Below are 20,617 nucleotides of genomic sequence, written 5' to 3'. Positions count from 1 at the left end.
CTAACACGAAAGGAATTTAAGTCATTTTAATTAATTGAAGAACAACACAAATATTCATGTTCATGATCAAAACAAAATTAAAAACAAAGATTAAGAGAAGGCAACTAGAACAACAAATCTCGGTGGTTTTTCGAAGCCAGACTAGTGAGCTCCTTTCTTCTCCACTCGTTCTGCTGATCCAAGGCCTTCACGAACACTTGATTGTTGCTACTCCAAGAGGCATGCAAGCTCTTTTTCAAGAGGGGAAATAGGCAAGGGAAGAAAAGAAGTGAAAGACAACACAAAGGGAAAAAGAGAGAAAATGTGTGTGAGAGAGATGTGTGAGTGAGGGATAGGGTTTTCAGTCGGTTAACCTACCCGAAATACCATTAACCGACCCTTTAAAACTCTTTACCATTAACCGAACTGAAATTTTTTCAAAAAACTTAACCAAACCGATATTTTTCAGTTAATTCGGTTGGTTAACCGAATTAACCGAAAATTATATGTTTTTTATTTTTGGTTAAAAGAAGTATGAAAATTAACCGAATTAAAGTATTGAATCGCTACATGATTAAAAGCACTACATAAGTCTTGAAATTAACACATAATTAAAATGTAAGCCTTTATTATTCTCCATTTGTATCCATTTCTTCTCTTCAAAAGAACTCCACTTGCATTATACCTACAAAAATATGTGCGAAAATGAGCATATAATAGAAATATGTGCATTTAAAAAATCAAATAATATAAACAAATGAATAGATTTTAAGTTAACAAGAATAGGATAGTAAACATACCCTTCAACTCACGAAAGCTTATGAATTAGTGCAGGCTCTGACGCATTCTAAGAAAAGTTTAAACATTGAATCAATTAAATAAGTAGGAGTGATATGGTTAAAAAATTGAAACTATTAAAATAAAATAATAAATATACCATTTTCAATCTTGTCAAGCTCTTGGATTTGTTATTCAATCTTTTTGATGTCTTCTTGTGATGATGATTTTTGAATCCAATCTTGAGTACACACAAGAGCTTGTAAAATTTTAGGAGTTAAAGAACTCTTATATTGATCAAGTACACGTCCTCCGGTGCTAAATGCAGACTCTGAAGCAACCGTAGAAACCGGTATAGCTAACACATCTTTGGCCATTTTTGAAAGAGTGAGAAATCTAGGGCTATTCACTTTCCACCACAATAAAATATCAAAATCTTCAACAAAATCCTCATTAGCCTCAGCTAGATATTTATCCAATTCAGATGTTTTATCCTCACCACCATTTTCCAACTCACCCTTTTTATACAAAGCTTGCATTCTCCTTTTCATTTTTTGTTGTGGTTCACCAAAAGAAACATATGTTGGCACACTCGATTGGCTACAAGTACTATGAAGTTGAGTCTTATACTCATCAAACAATTCATAAAAAAGATTCCTTCAATTTTTGCATCATTTCACAAGCTTTTTCAGAACTAGACATTTCACTAAATGCAAATTCTAGATACTTTAGTTTTTGCCTATGATATAAAACATAAGCAACAAACATAAGCAAATTCATCTTATCAATATCACCCCAATACTTATCATGCTTTTCTTTCATCTTGATGGCCATAACATTGAAATAAACATTACTATTTAATTGAGCATCTCGTAAAAGAATATCAATTTCAGAAAGCTCGTCAAAAAAATTATTGGACGTGACATATGAAGTGCCAGATATATGTAAAGTGACTTCATAAAAGTGTTCCAAGAAATCCCTCAAGTAATAGTAGCCCAATCATCCACATTAGGCCAACCCTCTCCCCTTTCAAGTTCAACCCTAAAGTTTGTATCTTGCTCCTCAAATCTCTTAAAAGCTCTCTCAAAGTTTTGAATAGTGTCTAACATTAAGTAGGTCGAGTTCCACCTAGTACAAACATCAAGACACAATATCTTTTTGCACTCTATCTTTTCCATCACAACACACTCCTTAAACTTTTATAATCTAGCTGGAGATTGTCTCACATATCTAACAGCCCCCTAACACGTTCAATAGATTTATTCATTTCCTTTAAGCCTTCAACAACAATCAAATTCACAATGTCTACCATGCCTCTCATATGAAGATATTTACCATTTTGAACTAAACCCCCTCGAGAGTTAAATTTTTGTCTCAAATAACCAATAGCAACATCATTTGAACTTACATTACCAACAGTAACAGTAAACAACTTATCAATCCCCCAATTCAACAAGCATTTCTCAATCACCATCCCAATAGACTCACCCTTATGACTAGAAATTAGACAAAAGTTTAAAATATTTTTATTCAATTTCCAATCATTATCAATAAAGTGAGCAGTGATACACAAATAATTAACTCTTTGCAAAGAAGTTCATGTGTCAGTAGTTAAGCAAACTCTAGAACAAGAACTTCTCAAAAGTTGTTTTATCTTAACCCTTTCATCTAAATACAGTTGATAAACATCCCTAGTCATAGTAGTTCGTGAAGGAATATGAAACCTAAGACATGCCACGAACATAAATTTCTTAAAGCCTTCACTTTCAACAAACTTGAAAGGTAATTTCTCAATCACAATCATTTGTGTTAATCCTTTCCTGCATGCTTCTTGATCAAATCTCCAAGTTGAAAGATGCCCTTCCCTCCCTTCAACTCCCTTTCTAGGTAAAACTAATTGTCCTTTGCTAGTGTCAACAACATTACTAGGATTTTTCTTACATGAACCAATATGATATTTCAATGACCCCGTACCATTTTTTTCATATCACGACAAAATTCCTTTTGACAATAATTATATTTAGCCTTACTTGCACCCTCACTATTAATAATCTTAGTGAAGTGAGACCAAACTTTTGACCTTTGAGGAGTGGCTTTCCTTTTCCCAGTAGTCCTCTTTGTTTTGCTTAAAGCTCCAACTTTCAAATTTTTAGAATCTACCGAAGTAGGAGGTATAACACTACCCTCAATAGATGTTGGTTTGGTGGACATTCTGCAAGAAAAAAATTATATAATAAATTAAAATACATTTATAATATTAAACATATTTTGATGTTGAGTTTTAGAGAAATAAAATATTGTTTGTCTTTTGATGTTGAGTTCAACATATACTATTACATATATATTTTTTTCAAAATAAACATAGAGGATCCCTTAATTCTACCAAAGAATAATAGGTATGGGGTCTTTGGTCCCTATACTGCTTTTATCCATGTCTAATAACTTCTTGTTGACTAGTTCATCGTTCTCAGAAGTGGATCAACTAGACAAACTTTAAAAGTTGGATTTAAAAAAAAATCATGGTGTGGAATAATAAACTAAATTAATATACTTGATAATAAGAAAATTTTGGAAAAATAATAATACCTAATGATAAGCAATTTTTTTATTAAAAAATGACTAATGCTTTTGAGTAGAAGTAAATAATCCATAACTCTTCTATAAATATTTAATTTTCATCCATTGCATTAACCATCCATTTCCTTTTTATTTTAAGGAACCTTTCGTAGAAGTAACCATTCATTGTCTTTATTTATATTTCATGTTCATGCATAGCTTGTAAATTTTACATTTATCGTTTTTAACATTTTATTGATATTTTATTTCTATCCATGACCTTTATTACTACATTTCATCAATTTAATTTGGTTTGAACAAATTTGTTTGAATTATTTTTTATGTGTAATATGAAAAACTTGATATTAATAATATGAAAAGGTTGAAAATTGAATGCAAAAAAGAAGAAGAATTAAACTTTATTTTTAAAATAATAAAATAATTTTCTAAAACAATATTCTTTCAAAAATAACAAAAAAATAACATTTAGTGTAGATGTTCTCTATATAACATATCTTTGGAACAAAGAATCCAACCTTAAATGCTCAAGGAATAACTGGCCCAAGAAACCCAAATTTCAAAAACTCTGAAGTAGTACCTATCATAGCATTACACTTAATTCAACAAGCACCCGATGCAAAACAAAACAGAAGGGCAGGCAATGGAGTAGAATCCTTGAGCATGACCTTGTTGAACTAAGAACAATAGCCTTGACTAGTAAAAGAAAAGTGAATCAAGCACTCTCATAAACTAGCAGGTCCCAAAACCAGCAGCCTTCCATAAACCATCCCATTTATTATTTTTTCTTCTCCCCAAACCCTATCTCATCTTCTACTGTCAATCCGGTTCCTTACTTCTCCGTCCCCATAATCCATCATCAACAACCACCGCCCACCGACACACTTCCACTCAGTTAACTCTCCATTTCATTTTTTAGGCAATTACAGAGTAACTCAGGAAATATGTTCTTCTTAAGTAGACCTACAAACTTGACAACTACAATCATGAGAGGAAAAGCCTACCTCAACTCGCCGGTGATGGTGACCTGGTAGATGCTAGACGGTGTGACTGGTGGACGCTTGACAATTCACGAAGGTGACTGGAAGTAACAATAGAGAGATTTTGGGAGATTTCAAATTAGGGATTTTAAATTTTGAGGGTTAGGGTCTTATTTAGAAATTTCTTATTTTTGTCGTGTGTTTTAGTTTTTGACATTTAGTTTTAGGATTTTTATTTTTATTTATTAAATTATTTGTAATTTTTATGATTGGGTTGGGTTGGGTTGGGTACTTGGGTTTATATATATTAGATTGAGTTTATATTGGGTTTATATTGGATTGGGTCTGGGTGGATAGTGGGCTATTTATATATTATAAATTTATTTATTAATTTTTTTGGTTAAACCAAAAAAATTCAATTAACTGACTAATTTTGAACTGAATTAACTGTTAACCGAAAACCCAAAAAATTATTAACAACCAAGCTTCCAATATAACCAACTAGCACCAAAAACATTCAAAAATCATCAATGACATAATCTCTATACTGTATTAATTTCACAAATTAGCCTACTAACTAGCTAGATTTCATCATAATTAGCTTAAAACTTAAAAATTATGAAGAATGAACTAAGAAATACTTACATGCACATTGAAATAGAAAACCAAGCTCTAAAGCTTAGAAATGGAGTTTTGGTTATTGATAGAAGAAAATAAAGAAGATGAACACTTTCATTATTTTGTTTTTATTATAATATTAACTTTGTTAATTAATTTAACATATATAACATAAAAATACAAATAAAATGAATGTTTACCGTCCACTAAATCCAAATACGGACAAATTACCACTTTAAGTCATGCAATAATATTTTTATAACCCTTTGACCCAAATTAACAATAGAAGTTGACTTTTGCACTTTTTATAATTTAGTCATTTTTCTTTAATTAACTATCAAATCACTAAAATTTCCTAACCAAAGTTCAATATACATATATATTGTTCGAATTATTCTCAATTCTTACCAATTAACTTTTATTTCCTTATTTAAAACTAATTGCAATCCCTAAGTTTAATTATGCCTTCATAAACTGAGTTTAACAATTTCTCTCCACTAATGTAGTCAACATAGAAATCTGAATCAATAGGTGTTTTAAATAGGTTGTAACGTGGCTAGGCTAGGGGTAGGTAAGATATAGATAATTTTAAGCTAAAAACCTTAGACTCAGCTTGCATCAGACCTTCGAAATAAATACATTCAAATTCACCAACTCATTTTGCATTTGAGTACCCATGCTCTTTGTACATCTATTTTTTCGAGTACATAAGCTCTCTCTCTCTCTCTCTCTCTCTCTCTCTCTCTCTCTCTCTCTCTCTCTCACTCTCACTCTCACTCTCTTTTAAACATATTCGAGCATATTATTACATGTACTACAATTTTTTTTTGAAAATTTGATACTTTTTCTCAACTCCTCCAAACTTATTTTCAGAGAATATTCTGGATAAACCGAGTCTAGTGTTTGAGGCAATTTAGAGATAATTATGAGAGAAAGAATGACTTATTATTGCAAGGTACAAATAAAATTAGACCATATAGTCTCAAAGTTAGGTTTCAAGGGATAGATATTCATTAAGATTGGCTTGAAAGGCTAAAATGGTCCAAACAAAAGTTTGCCTAAATCATTTTCAAAATTCCATGCTTCCTAGGATTTCACCTCAAGAAATTACTAAGCCAATTCTAGAGACTTAAACTTTCATGCATTCTTAGCTTTCTGAAGGAATTAAAAATTTTATGGTTCGATTTACATACTTTATTAAGAGTAAGATTAATGTCATAATGCATCTAACATAGCAATTATTGAGATAATAGAACTTTATTTCCTCTAAATTTTAGCATAATTAAAAAAAAATCACATTTTTTAGCAAAATATAACTTAATCATATTATAAGAAAAAATTATTCTAATTTTTTTTTCAATTTTTGGTCCCATACTTAAAATGAATAGTGTCCCCATTGTTAAAAACAATAAAATGAACGAAAATATAGAAGTGAATATATACTGTACACCAGGTAGAATCCTAGGAAAAGGAGGTGAGTCAAATTTGATTGCTTAAATACCAAGCTTTCCTAAACAGATCCAATCCTAGACATGTACATATCTATTTCCACACTTCTTATTTTGCAAATTGTTCAATTTTACTAATAATTTCAACCTCTTATTTTATAATGCGAGAAATAGAAATATCCTAAAAGAACCTAAGCCTAAAGACTTAAAATGTCCTAAAAAATAAAATAAAGTAAAGACAAGATCCCCCATTTTTTTTATTTCTTTGCAGACCTCTTAGAATCTGACCTACTTTTGCTTCATCGCCCTTGTTTTTGCTTGAATCTCCTCGTTCCTTCTTTGACATTGGAGTCATGGATCGAATATAAAGTCTTGGTTGTCAGTGGAATTTTTTGGCCCTCAAGATTTAAAATTTTACTTGGATCAAACACTCTAGATTGGGTCCATCTTCACAGACCTTTATTAGTTGAAATTATGCTGGTAGTAGTAAATGATCCTACCAATTGGGACTTGAGTTTCCCTGGATCAAATACTCGTGTTTGGTTCCATCTTTTTTGACCTTCATTGGGTCCATCTTCTCCAGCTTCAAGCAATCTTTTGTGTGGATACCAAGAACTACTATTTTGAATATCTCCAATATGCCATATGATGTCCTTCTCATGCCTTTTCAGGTTCACAGGTAACTCTACTTCCTGAATTTCAATCAAAACTAGAAATGTTAATCTCCCTGGTTCAACCTAGGGTTTTGGGAAAAATTCCTTCATATTTGTTTCCAACAAAGTTAGATTGTCATCCTTATTATTGTTACTTGGTACATCAGATGCCAAGATACGCTCTAATGGATCATCTGCTGAGTTGAGTCCCTCACTTGTAAGGATCAATGATTCTATCTCGAATGTTGAATAACATACCTCACCTACATCAGGATATTTCATAGATTTGAATAAATTAAAGGTTACATAATCATCTTGTACACGTATGGTGAGTTCCCATTTCTGGACATCTATCAATGTTCTCCTAGTTGCCAAAAATGACCTGCCTAGAATAATAAGGATGTTCTTATTTGTTCAAAATCGAAAACAAGAAAATCAGCAGGAAAAATAAATTTGTAAACACGTACCAGAACATCTTCAATATTTCCCTCCGGATGTGCTATCAATCAATCTGCTAGTTGAAGTGTAATAGTTGTCAGCCTAACCTCACCAATCCCTAATCACTTGAATACATACTTAGGCATTATATTTGTAACAACCCCTTTAAAGTGAAATCAGAATAGTAGTTTTGGGAGCACAAATATGAAGTTAAAAAATTTATTTTATTATTATTTCATTTCCTACAACATGATAGTAATACCATATAAAATTTTTGTTAAGAAATTTTACCGTTTACATGCTCAATTTGATAAAAGGACTAAATCGCGTAAAGTGAAAAAGTTGAGTTCTAGGAGCTAATGGTATTAAATAGTTATAGAACCTTAAAGTATGAGCCCTTATATGGTAATTAGACCATTTATGTGTTAGTGGTTGAGCATGGTTTGGCATAGGTGTAATTATTAATGTTTTAAAAGGTTATATATGTAATTTAGTAATTAAAAGTGAAATTAAATAAAGTAAAATAAGCTTTCATCTTTTATTGTCTTCTTCAACCGATTTTCACAAGAAAAATTAGCCATTTTTGAAGCTAGGGTTCGACCATGCTTGTTTGGCTCGATTAGGTATGTATTTTGTCCCCTTTTCATTAATTTCTATGTTTTCGGGATCATTGTAGCTTAATTTAGCTAGGCCGGGGACTAATTTGTGAAACTGCTAAATATTAGGGTTTTCCCGTATATGAACATACATGAGTTTTGATGTTTGATGATAGAAGATGGATGGTTGTTGATAGAGAAACAACTTTTGTTAAGTGATTTTTGGTAAAAATATCAAATAGGAATTAAATTGAAAAATACTAAATATTACATGGTATAATTTGAGAATTAGTGAAATGTGTGGGCTGCTATAAGTGTAAGGATATTCGGCTAGGCTTGGGTAAGGATAAAATTGTATGAATTTTATTTTCCGAGCCTAAAGACTAATTTGCAAAGAAGTTAAAAGTATAAGGGAAAAATGATAATTTTGCCAAAAATATAATTTTGGGCTAAATTGAATGAATTATATATTAAATCGAGTTAAATTTATTTGTTTAGATCAAGACAGACCTCGTACGACTGTAGATCGAGACAAAGAGAAAGTCTTAGATTAATCGCCTCCGTATCTACGTATACTCGTCGAGGTAAGTTCGTGTGATTAAATTGTGTTTATATGTTTTATATTGAATTATTTATGAATGGTGAATTGTTATAAATATACATGGTTTCATATCCAACGAAGTTCGACAAATACCGAGTCCCGTTTGAACCTTAAGAATCCGTATGATACAAATGACATGTCATTAGGGTCTACATGATTTGAGTGCTAGTCTTGAACGTCCTACCGATGCCTGAGGTCTGGCATGTGTTGCGGATACTCCACAGTTCGTGTGAGCAGCATCGTGTAGCTATGTTCTGACCCACAGCTCGTGAGAGCATACCGATTACTGCTTGTGAGGGCATACCAATTAGAGCTCGAGTGAGCATACCGATTCACAGCTTGTATAAGCATACATGTACATAAATTGATGGATTACTGTTATATGAGCTAGCAACTATGTGTGAGCTATCCCAGTTATTCAACGGTATTCTAACTGGTTCAACGGGAAATGTTTCGATATGAAATGATAAGAGTTCGATACGAACTATTACAGGTATATACATGAATTATATGGAAATGTTGTTACATGGTATATGGAAACTTGAATTGGTAGATACATGTATTTGGAACTTGATCAATTGATGTATTCATCCATGTTAATTGACTTATATATGTAATTACATGGCTAACATGGTTAGTGTATATGTGCTTAGGCATTTGGATAAATTATTTTGGGATATGCTTGTTTACTTACCTATTATATGACTAAATGGTAAGTTAAATTCTATGTTATACGAACTTACTAAGCTTAAATGCTTACTCTATTTTATTTTTCGTGTTTTATAATGAATCGGAAGATCGGTCAAGTTAGAAGCTTATCGGAGCTATATTACACTATCCATTGGCTCTTTTGGTACATTTGGTTGTTAAATTTTGGTTATAATGGCATGTATAGGTATTTTTGGCTAATGTGGCCATGTGTTTTGGTTGTGGTTTTGGCCATTTAACTTGGCTCGTGATTTGACATTTATTGGTGAAATGGTATATTTTTGGTATGTAAATATTAGCCTTAATATGGTGGTTGATTTACTTAATGTGTTTGAATGATGGAAATTGAAATGATAGTGGAATATGCATATTATATATGTTTTATAAATTTTTGTGAATTGGTACTTTTCTATGGAAGACATATATTTACATTGAGGCTAATAATTGAATGATATGGTTGGTACCATTTAGTTTGTTTTGGTAAGGTAACTACATGGTATGTATTGATGCAAATGTGCCTATAAGTTAGTTGAGTATTTTGTTCAATTAGAGTATATGATTATACATATTTACATGTTGTCATTTGAGGTGCCTAAGGGCATATTGGTTGTATGATGTTGTACCATATGTATATGACTTGTTTATGCTTGATTTGAATGCCTTGTTATGGCTTGTAAGTATGTATAATGTTGAGTGTAGGTACATGCCAATTTGGGTGAGAAAAATGGCTTGTAAAATGGCCTATTTTCATCCACACGGGAAGAGACATGGGCATGTGTCTCAGCCGTGACACGACCGTGTGTCCCCTATAGCTTTTAAAGGGTTGCAAGTCAAGTTATTACATGGCCTAGCACACGGTCTGGCACACGGGTGTGTGAGGTTATTTCGAAGGGTACACGGTCTAGCACATGAGCGTGTGGCTTGGCCATGTGACCCAAGTCAGTGAGTTACATGGGCATGGACATGGATGGGACATGGCCATGTGTTCCCACTTTGAATGCTCACACGGCCAGAGACACGAGCGTGTCTCTTGGCCGTGTGACCTCTGCAGTTTTGAAATTTTCAATGTTTGTTGAAAATTCTTTGAGTTTTTAATTTAGTCTCGACTTGTTTCTAATGCATATTTAGGGCCTCGGGGGCTTGTATAACGGACAATATGTATGATTTGACTTTGTTTTAATATGTTCATTAATATGATATGAAATGTTTGTAATTTCTATCCGTTTGAATTGTAAACTCTGGTAATGCTCCGCAACCCTATTCCGGCGAAGGATACGGGTTAGGGGTGTTACAAAATTGATACTTGCTCCTAAATCACATAGAGCCAATCCACAATAAGAGTCTCCAATGTAATAAAGTAAGGTAAAACTCCTGAGATCCTTCATTTTCAGCGGTAGTTTATCTTGTAAAAATTTGCTACATTCTTTTGTCAAGGCAACTTGGCATAATTCGACATTTGCTCCAAAGCTTCCAGAAGAGGGATGTTGATATATAATTTTTTAAGCATATTTAAAAATTTCTTAAATTGCACCTCTCGTTGATACTTCTGGAGTTTCTACGGATAAGGAGGTGATAGAGTTTTAACCTTGACCGGATAGCTTTTCAGAGGTGCAAACGTCCTTGTGTTTATCATGGGCATTGAGCCTTTAGGATAATTCTGTTGTGCTTGGTTTTCGATAGGAGTCATATAAGTAGGCTTCTCCACTATGGGAACTTCAAAATTTGGTTGAACTTCCTCCCGATTGATAGCTACCACAAGCTCATCTTCGATTTCAACATTCCTTGGTTTCAACATTTTTCACTCCTCAAAGTAATAGCTTCACATGGTTCTTTGCATGTAATCCTTGTATTCACTGTGTTACTTGAAAAAGCTTCTTGAGGTCTGCTTGTGAGCTCGTTGGCTAACTGTCGTATTTGGTTCTCTAGATTCCTTAGAGTTGTATCATTTTTGGCCATATATGCTTTCAATAGGTTCTTTAAACTACTTGAAGACTCGGCTAGCTGAGGTTTTTGCATCTGTTGAGAAAAACCTGGAAAATGATTTGAATGTGAGGCATATAGGAATTACCTGGGCAATCCCTTGATCCCTCTAGTAGAAATTGAGATGATTTTGCAATGAAGAGTTGTAGTAAGTTGATGTCGATCCTAGCCCACTTCTATTATGGTTCTAGTTGTTTATGTAAAATAGATGGATTCAGGGTTCAATGGGTACTCTTCGCACATATGAACATCTCCACAATAAATGCAAGAGATAATTTCAAACCGGCTTGGTTGTTGACCTGACATGTTAGCATTAAAATCATTAGTAGAAAATTTCTTAATGATGGAAGTCATAAAAGATACTTGGGCTACCAAATACGTAAGTAGATCATCTTCGTAAACTCTGGCCATTCTTTTTCTTGTGGCTACATGAGTAGTTTGCCACTAATAATTATTGCTACAGATCCTTTCAAGGATTTTGTATGCTTCATTGTATAATTTTTCAAGAAGAGATCCATTGGTTGAAGCGTCTACTACCATTTGTTTTATGTGCATTGAGATCAATGTAAAAAGTCTGCAACCTAATACAGTGAGGAATGCCATGATGAGTACATTTTTGAAACAACTCCTTGAATCATACTCATGCATCATAGAGGGATTCATAGTCAAGTTGTTAAAATGTGGTGCTTTCATTTCTGAGCTTGGCATTTCTACTCGGTGGAAAATACTTCATCAAGACTTATTCAACCAATTCTTGCCATGTTGATATCAAATGAGGTGGTAAGAAATTCAACCATGACCACACTTTTTCTTTTAGTGAGAATGGGAATAACTTTAACCTCAAAGCGTCTTCAATTACTCTGGCTAGCTTGAATGAATCGCTTGCTTCCATGAATAAGCAAAGGTGCAGATGTGGATCTTTGATAGGCTTTCCACTAAATTAACCTATCATTTGCAACATTTGGAACATAACCAGCTTTAATTCAAACTGAGGAGCCTTAATTTTGGGCCTCACAATTGTTGGATTCAGTCTATTGAATAAAGGCACAACATATTTACAGATGGGGTGGTCTTTATAATCAGCAACAATGACCGGGTTATAAGCATTGTAAAAGGCTCATTGGTTTTGATTTTGTCGTAGAGGATACATAATCAGCTGAAAATAGAAAAAGAAATAAAATAAAACAAATTTAAACCAAATTGTAAAATAATTATCTTCACAAATAATGACAAAATATTGTCCCATTAACGACGCCAAAAATTTGGAACGATGGAAATATGCAAGTGTACACAATCACAACAAGTAATAAAGTGACAGGTATTGTCGAGTTATCGTATCCACAGGGACTATGCAAGAGAATATTTATGAAATGTAAAATTTAACAGTTTGGTGGAGGAAAAATATGTTGATTTGAAGAGGTGTTATAAAAACTAAAAATTAACTAAGTGATTAACTAAGAAAATAAAAAGAAAAAATTCCAATGCACGATTTCAAAAAATGAGTTTAATCAATATGATATAAATGTGCTAGATCGGTTTTATTCTTTAACTTAGAATAATTAAAGTTGTGTTCATGTTGTTACGAATGAACTAAGAAAATAAAAAGTAAATATTCTAATGCACGATTTCAAAAAAATGAGTTTAATCAATATGATATAAATGTGTTAGATCAATTTTATTTTTAACTTAGAATAATTAGAGTTATGTTCATGTTGTTATGAATAATTTCACGACAACTTGGTAAATTTCTAACTAATGCACATACTTACCTATTAGTACCTATTAATCTCTTGACCATATGTCTATGTCAATTCATCGATTAATTAAATTTTAATAAGCAAATAAAAGATTACGTGAGGTAACAATATATCTCTATATTGAAACAATTTAATCAAAATAATCTTGCAAGTTATGCAAGGCTAATGTATTGTTGAATATCGTTGCTAATTTAACCCTTAACTATCTTAGAAGATTAAGCATGCACCAATTAAATATTGTGTCCATTAATTACAATTTCAATCCGTTTAAATAATTAATTCAATTGTTGCCTTACAATTAAAATGCAAGCATAACATAAGTATGGTTTTATTTAATTGAGCAGTTTATTGAGACCTAATAACAACATAAACACATTTTTAATAATCTAAGCGGACATATTGGAATTAGTCTAACACAAAAAGAATTTAAGTAATTTTAATTAATTGAAGAGAAACAACAAAAATATTCATGTTTATGATCAAAACAAAACTAAAAACAAAGATTAAGAGAAGGGAACTAGAAAAACAAATCTAGGTGGTTTTTCAAAGTCAGACTAGTGCACTCCTCTCTTCTCTACTCATTCTGCTATTCTAAGGCCTTCACGAACACATGATTTCTTCTACTCTAAGAGGCGTTCAAGCACTTTTTCAAGTGGGGAAATCTGCAAGGGAAGAAAGGAATTTAAAGGCATCACAAAGGGAAAAAGAGAAAATGTATGTGAGAGAGAGATGTGTGAGGTGGGGGATGATAAATGAGGAAGTGAGAGTGGCTATTTATACTTGAGATTGACAACTTAAGTTGGCTAAAAATAGCAACCAATCCCTTATCCTATGGCTTTCCATGCAAGTGGAAGGAGTGGTTGAGTTTGAATTTGTTGTTTTTAGCTTGTGGCTAAAAATAGAATGCATGAAAATGGGAGAGGTTTGAATGGAATTTAGGAAAAGTTCAAGGGCTGATTTGCAAATGTGAAAATAAAAAAAATAAGCTGATTGGGTAAGCAATATGAGACGGTTTGGGCTGCTAGTTTGGGCTTGTCCATCCTCTCTATTTTATTACTCAATTCATCATCTTCTACTCACGAGGTGCCTCATAAATTAATTATTTCAAGGTGATTGTTGAGCTTATTTTTCGCCCTGTGTAAAACTTCCAAAAATATCCCAATTTATACAAAATTGTTATAAAAATAATTAAAATTCAAAATTTTTCATAAATTAAGCTTAAATTAATTATTTTACAATAAAATTATAAAATTTGACAAAAATTACTTAGAAACTACATGAATTAGTGCTCAAAAGGTGCTAAAAAAGTCTATAGATTTTAGTGTTTCCACAAACTGATTGAAGGAATAATATGTTGTCTATCAATTCCAATTGGGGAGATGCTTTTGTTGGGAATTAGAACGGATGACTTCCAGAAGATAGAGACACAGATGTGACTGACGAGACTGGCAGTACATTGGACTTGACCCAAGAAGAATATATCCTGAATCCTTTTATGGGTTTATTCACTTGTGACTTCCATAGTGTGGCCTACCTAAATCCTAAGTGGATGACAGACTATGTATGTGTGATTCGTATCAAGTTTGAATAGATAAGGAACCAAAAGCTAGTGTGTTGGGTGTATGAATTCTGCAATATGTAGAGTCATTCAAAATAGTGGAATTCATAGCCCGAGAGATAGACAAATGATATCCTCTCATATGCATTACATGGTTGAAGAAAAGTAAATGTGGACACGAGTCGTTGTTAACTCCCAAAAAGAGTTCTATTTCATGCCTTTAGACCTAGCTAATTACTTGTACATGGGTACATTAGTGGCATTTTAGAACATTTTATTAGTATTTTTATCATTTGCACTAGGAGCTTGGACTATGTTTACATGCTAGATACTTTTAATTGTGTGTGGAAGGGTTGTGTTTGGTGGTTTGGCAGGTGCAAGATATGGAGAAAGAAATAGAGGAGTGAAGGTTTGCTAGGGAAAAAAATTGGACAGTTTGCCATTTTGTATGTTGTGGCAATTCAGGAAGATGATCAAGTCAACATTCAACGCATATCAATTTCAGCCCAACTCTACTTGTACCAAAAAAATCTACCTAAAAAAGAGGAGTAGATATCGTGGGTTGTTGGAGCTATTCTAGGAAGAAAAAGACTATAAAAAGCTGAAGGAGGAAGCCCTACGTGTGGAGATTCGAAGGAAAAATTTGAGGGTAGCGGCTGAGAAGAGATGAAAAGGGGAGACCAAAGGCAGTCCCTCTCAGCCATCACAGGACATTGTGCTACTGGATTGCGGATTAATTTGGCGATAGTTATCTTCCTAAATTCTTCGATTATTTCTTATTCCGTTCTCCATGAATTAACTTGAGACCTTGCTCTCGAAAGAAGTAGATCACTTTAGGTCTCTTCTGAGTAGTAGATCAAGTGCGATTTTGCTGAGGCATTACTGAAAGTAAGGGTAGATTCTTAGTAATCCATCATTTCAAATCAACATCCTAGACCTTCGAACCGTTGCCACAACATCTTTGGCATATCAGTCTTATTTATTTATTCACTCGCATTTTATTCACATAAATATTCTCGCAATTGCCATTGCATTTTTACTTTTTCTTTGCCTTAGTATTTTCCACTATTAGTCATTAAATATTTCATACTCATCTTTATTACTTTAATTTATCACTGCGTACTTAACTCGGCTTTTTTGCCATAACATTAATCATTATCATAACTTGACCATTTCTATACCTAATTTGATCTCTGTGGAGATGATCTCACTTATCAATTTATTACTTGATTCGACGTGTATACTTACACAATTCGCATAACATATTCACACGTGACAAGTTTTTGGCGCTATTGCCGGGGATCGACAACTTGGTGTAATTTGGTTTGGTTATTTTACTTAATTCCATTAGTTTTATTTAACTTAGTTTACTTTAACTTCCACAAGTTTTCCATTAGTTCATGATAAGAGACATTCTTGCTAACAAAGAATATCCTTTTGACCTAGAGATAGAAAGAACTTTACGAAAAAGGCAGAAAAAACTATGAAAAATGGCTAGGAATGGGAATGATCCTGATCTCAATAATAATCTGAATGGTCAAGATGCTAATCCTCCTGTCCGTAGGGTGATACCTAGTATGAATAATAATTTGAATGGTCAGGGTGCTAATCCTCGTCTTCATGGGGTGATGATGACCGAGATAAACCAATACGAGAGCATGTTGTGCCAATTTTGGATGACCTGAATCCAGGGATAGTTAGACCACAAATACAAGCTCAACAATTGGAACTGGAACCAATAATGTTTCAGATGTTACAAATAGTAGGATAGTTTGGTGGACTGCCCATTAAAGATCCAAGACTGCATTTATGATTTTGTCTAGAGGTTTGTGACTCATTTAGGCAACATGGTGTTCTTGAAGACGCTCTACGACTTAAAATATTTCCAAATTTTTTAAGAGATTGTGCGAGAGCATGGTTGAATGATTTACCATTGGGAATAGTGGCATCATGGAATGATCTTTACTAGAGGTTTTTTCTATGGTATAATCCTTCATATATGAATGCCAAGCTTAGAAATGATGTCACATCTTTTCGAAAATTGGAGAATGAAACACTATATGAAGCTTAAGAACAATTTAAAGACTTAATTCGGAAATGTCCAATACATGGATTCCAACACTGGACTCAAATGGAGATATTCTATAATAGGCTGAATGCACTTACAAGGATGATAGTTGATGCTTCAGCCAATGGTAATTTATTGGATAAATCTTATAATGAAGTATATGAGATTTTGGAAAAGAGTGCCAACAATGATTATCAATATCCTAACTCAAAGGTTGGGATGGGCAAGAGAGTTGTTGGTACTATAGAGCTAGATGCAATAACTTCATTGACAGACAAGCTATCTTCTTTGGCTAATATGATTAAAATAATGAAAATGCCTACTGCAATCTAAGAGATAAAATCAACCAGGCTATCATGTATTTATTGTGGTGAAGACTATGTGTTTGATGAATACCTATCAAATTCAACATCTGTGTGTTACATGGGTAATTTCAACCATGTTTTGGAGTTCGAATGACGGGTTTTGGGGAACTCGTGGTGTGTAGTGGATGATACGGGTAGAAATCTTTTTGCATTGCATCATGCTCACCACATATTCGAATGTTATTGATTTATGATATGTGTTGTATTGTGTTGTATTGAATGGTATCAAAATTAATTATTGTTACTCGAATGAATGATGTCCCATGCTCATACACCATTTGACATCTAGTTGATAATGGCTATGTAATGATATGAAATTCCTATGATGGTTATGTTTTGTTCTATTAAAGCTAATATGTTTCACTGTATTCGATATTTAATTTTTTAAAGTAATTGTTCGACTCACACAGAGCTTTTCAAAAGCTCACCCCCAATAGTTTTAGCATTTCATGTAAACCTCGAAATTAGGACCAGACTTGGTATTCAGAGAATCACGTTGGACCTTAGAGTATTTTTAATAAGTATTAATCTGTCATTATTGGCTTTGATAGCGAGTGTAGGCAGTGTGAAGAATAACAAGCTAGAATGTCAACAAGGTGGACGTTGACACTTTGGTGAATGCAAGATGAAATACGGGGCATCTTTTAAATGTGGTTCGTATGAACATTTTATCAGTGGTTATCGAAGAAGACCGAAAAAGAAAAATCTCAGACTGTTCGATCGAGCAACACTACTGCGAGAGGTAGACCGCCAAGGAACATTGAAAATATTGAAAATAGCCACAGTGGGACAAAAGACTCTATTGTGAGATCTGAGGCACGAACGCCAGCTAGAGCTGACGCGATCCATGCTAGAGAGGTAGCATCAGGGCTAGATGTTATCATTGATACATTTTTCATCTTTGATATTGATGTTACTGCTTTGATTGACCTAAGGTCATGACATTCATAGTATGCACGACTTTAGTGTGAAGTAAGAAATTTCCTTTCGAGTCTACTATGTTTGTGGGTAAGATAACGAACCTCCTAGGTTAGTATGTGTTAATTGATAAAGTTTGTAAAAATTGTCCTTTGATGATTCGGGGTTGCAACTTTTTGGCTGATTTGATGTTATTACCCTTTGATGAGTTTGATGCTATTTTGGGTATGGACTGGTTAACTCTGCATGATGCCGTTGTGAATTGTAGATGAAAGCTTATTGTGTTAAAATTCAGAACGATGAGAAGCTTCAGATTGAATCAAATAGATCGAATAGTATATCTAATGTGATATCAGTTATGTCAGCACTGAAATATGTTAGAAAAGGCTGTGAAGCGTATATTGCTTACATATGTGTTTTCGAAGGAGTTACTTGGGTTACCATCGACCAGAGAGGTTGAATTTGCTATTGACTTAGTGCCGGGAACATCTCTGATGTTGATAGCTCATTACAGAATGACACCTACAGAGTTGAAAGAGTTGAAAGCACAGTTGCAAGAGTTGACAGATAGGGGTTTTGCTCGACCCAGTTTTCTCCTTGGGGTGCACCTGTTCTATTTGTTAAGAAAAAATATGGGTCCATGCGTTTATGTATTGACTATTGACAACTCAACAAAGTTACGATTAAGAAAAAGTATCCATTGCTGCGTATTGACAATCTGTTTGATCAGTTGAAAGGTGCGGCAATATTTTCAAAAATCAATCTTTTTTCTGGTTATTATCAGTTGCGAGTTAAAGTCTCAAATGTGCCGAAAACTGAGTTCAGGACCAGGTACAGACATTATGAATTTCTTATGATGCTGTTTTGTTTGACTAATGCACCTGCAGTATTTATGGATTTGATGAACAAAATTTTTAGACTGTATTTAGACAGATTCATGATGGTATTCATTGATGATATTTTAATCTATTCACTGAGAATTATTTTTCAAATTTTGTGCGAAAAGCAATTGTTCGCTAAGTTTAGCAAATGTGAGTTCTGGCTTTGGGAAGTCGAATTTCTGTAGACATGTTGTATCAGCTGATGGCATTAGAGTTGATTTGAGCAAAATTTTAGCTATGGTAGTTTGGAAGACTCTGAGCAACGTGTCTGAGGTTAGAAGTTTTATGGGTTTAGCCAAATATTATAGAAGATTCATCAAGGGATTCTCGATGATTGCTACACCGTTGACGAGACTATTGCAAAAATATTTTAAGTTTGAGTGGTCTGAGAAATGTCAGCAAAGTTTCAATTAGTTAAAAACATTGTCAACTGAGGCACCAGTGTTATTTCTGCCAGAGTTAGGTAAAGAATTCTTGATTTGTAGTGATGCATCATTAAATGGTTTGGTCTATGTTCTGATGCAAGAGGGCAAACTGATAGTGTATGCTTCTAAAAAGTTGAAACTGCATAAAAAGAATTATCCGGTGCACGATTTAGAACTTGCAATGATTGTGTTAGCTTTGAAGATTTGGCGACACCATTTGTATGGAAAAAAAATTAATATCTTCATGGATCATAAATGTCTGAAGTACTTAATATCGTAGAAAGATTTGAATTTGAGACAGCGTAGATGGCTTGAATTATTAAAAGACTATAATTTGATCGCTAATTATGATCTAGGAAAGGCTTGCTTCGCGATGAAGCATACCAATGATGGCTGACCGTTAAAGAGGGCACTCAGCCCGAACGACTGACTTGGGATTTCTATAAGTCTGCTTTTCAAGGTAAATATGTGGGGCCAAGCTACATTGACACTTGAAAATGTGAGTTTCTGAATCTCTCGCAAGGGGGTTCAAGTCGATCCTCAAAAAAATTGAGGCTATATTGGACTGGAAGTAGCCTAAGAATGTTTTTGAGATCCGTAGCTTTTTGGGCTGACAGGTTATTGCCGACGGTTTGTGGAAGGATTTTCACTTATTGCAGAAACCTTGACTAAGCTATTACATAAAGGTGTATCGTTTGACTGGACTAATGCGCAGCAAGAGAGTTTTGAGAAGCTTAAAACTGTACTGACTGAGGCTCCTATTTTGGTACAGCCAGAACCTGGAAAGGAGTTCACAGTTTATAGTGATGCATCACATGTTGGTTTGGGATGTGTGTTGATGCAGGATGGTAAGGTGGTTGCATATGTGTCTCGTCAGCTTAAGACACATGAGGTGAACTATCTGACGCACGATTTGGAGTTGGCCGCCGTAGTCTTTGCATTGAAAATCTGGAGGCATTATCTGTACGGTGAGAAGTGTATTATCTAAACTAATCATAAAAGCCTCAAGTATCTCCTCACTCAGAAGGAGTTAAATCTTAGGCAGTGTAGATGGGTTGAGCTGCTTAAGGATTATGATTGTACCATTAAGTACCATCCTGGCAAGGCCAATGTGGTGGCCGATGCGTTGAGCCGTAGGGCTATGACCAATCTGAGAGCGATGTTCGCTCGACTTAGGCTATTCGACGGTGGAAGTCTATTGGCAGAACTTCAGGTCAAATTGACATGGATTGAATAGATTTGAGGTAAACAGTTGAGGGATAAGTCTCTTAGGTTGCATTTTTGTCAGGTTCA

The 20,617-nt window shown here is 33.8% G+C and overlaps 2 non-coding genes across 2 annotated transcripts; one reads left to right on the top strand and one right to left on the bottom strand.

Moving 5' to 3' along the window:
• The first annotated feature begins 11,948 nt into the window (after nt 1–11,948).
• LOC128042702 (small nucleolar RNA R71) lies at nt 11,949–12,055 on the top strand. The gene has a single exon (XR_008198215.1). It is a non-coding gene; the product is annotated as a small nucleolar RNA R71 (small nucleolar RNA).
• Nucleotides 12,056–16,675: 4,620 nt separating this feature from the next.
• Nucleotides 16,676–16,782, bottom strand: LOC128042725 (small nucleolar RNA R71). Its single transcript, XR_008198238.1, has one exon. It is a non-coding gene; the product is annotated as a small nucleolar RNA R71 (small nucleolar RNA).
• Between the last annotated feature and the right edge of the window lie 3,835 nt (nt 16,783–20,617).

Source organism: Gossypium raimondii, chromosome 7 (assembly GCF_025698545.1).
Source record: "Gossypium raimondii isolate GPD5lz chromosome 7, ASM2569854v1, whole genome shotgun sequence".
Classification (NCBI taxonomy): domain Eukaryota; kingdom Viridiplantae; phylum Streptophyta; class Magnoliopsida; order Malvales; family Malvaceae; genus Gossypium; species Gossypium raimondii.
Note: the sequence above shows the minus strand (reverse complement) of the source record. Positions and strands in the feature narration are given on the sequence as shown.